General features: G+C 34.5%; 1 non-coding gene across 1 annotated transcript; it reads left to right on the top strand.

Annotated features, from left to right (window-relative positions):
• Nucleotides 1–346: 346 nt before the first annotated feature.
• LOC118151807 (U6 spliceosomal RNA) lies at nucleotides 347–453 on the top strand. Its single transcript, XR_004740214.1, has one exon. It is a non-coding gene; the product is annotated as a U6 spliceosomal RNA (small nuclear RNA).
• The last annotated feature ends 277 nt before the right edge of the window (nucleotides 454–730 follow it).

The raw sequence follows: 730 nt of genomic DNA, 5'->3' as shown, positions 1-730 counted from the left end.
ACTCATTGAGGCCAATCTTACACTGATATAAAAACCATGAAAAGGCATATCAATGAAAGAAAACTAAAGGCTAATATATCTGATGAACATCGATGAAAAAGCCTTCAACAGAATACGAGCAAACTGAAAGCAATAATACATTTGAAAGATCATTTGTCATTACCAAATGGTATTTATTCCAGGAATGCAAAGATGTTTCAACATACACAACTCAATTAATGTGATATATCATATTAACAGAATGAAGAAAAAAACTCCTATGGTCATTTCAATTGATGCTTAGAAAGCATGTGAGAAAATTCAACATCCCTCATGATAAAAACTCTCAAAAAAAAAGTCAGGATAAGTGCTCACTTGGGAAGCACATATTCTAAAATTGGAATGATACAGAGAAGATTAGCGTGGCCCCTGCACAAGGATGATATGCAAGTTTGTGAAGTATTCCATATTTTTTTCATAGATGCAGAAAATGCCCTTGATAAAATTCATGTACAAACTCCATAAACTATGTATTGAAAGAACATGACTCAAAATAATGAGAGCCATTTATGACAAACTCACAACCAATATCATACTGAATAGGCAAAACCTGCAAGCATTTCTCTTGAAGACTTGCACAGGACAATGATGCCCTCCCTTACCACTCTTATTTAGCAAAGCATTGGAAGTTCTGACCAGGACAACTGGGCAAGAAAAGTTAATAAAGGGCATTCAAATAGGAAGACAGGGA

The sequence above is a fragment of the Callithrix jacchus genome, chromosome 2 (genome assembly GCF_049354715.1).
Source record: "Callithrix jacchus isolate 240 chromosome 2, calJac240_pri, whole genome shotgun sequence".
NCBI lineage: Eukaryota > Metazoa > Chordata > Mammalia > Primates > Cebidae > Callithrix > Callithrix jacchus.
The sequence above is the reverse complement of the archived record's forward strand: the minus strand, read 5'-3'. Positions and strand labels throughout refer to the sequence as shown.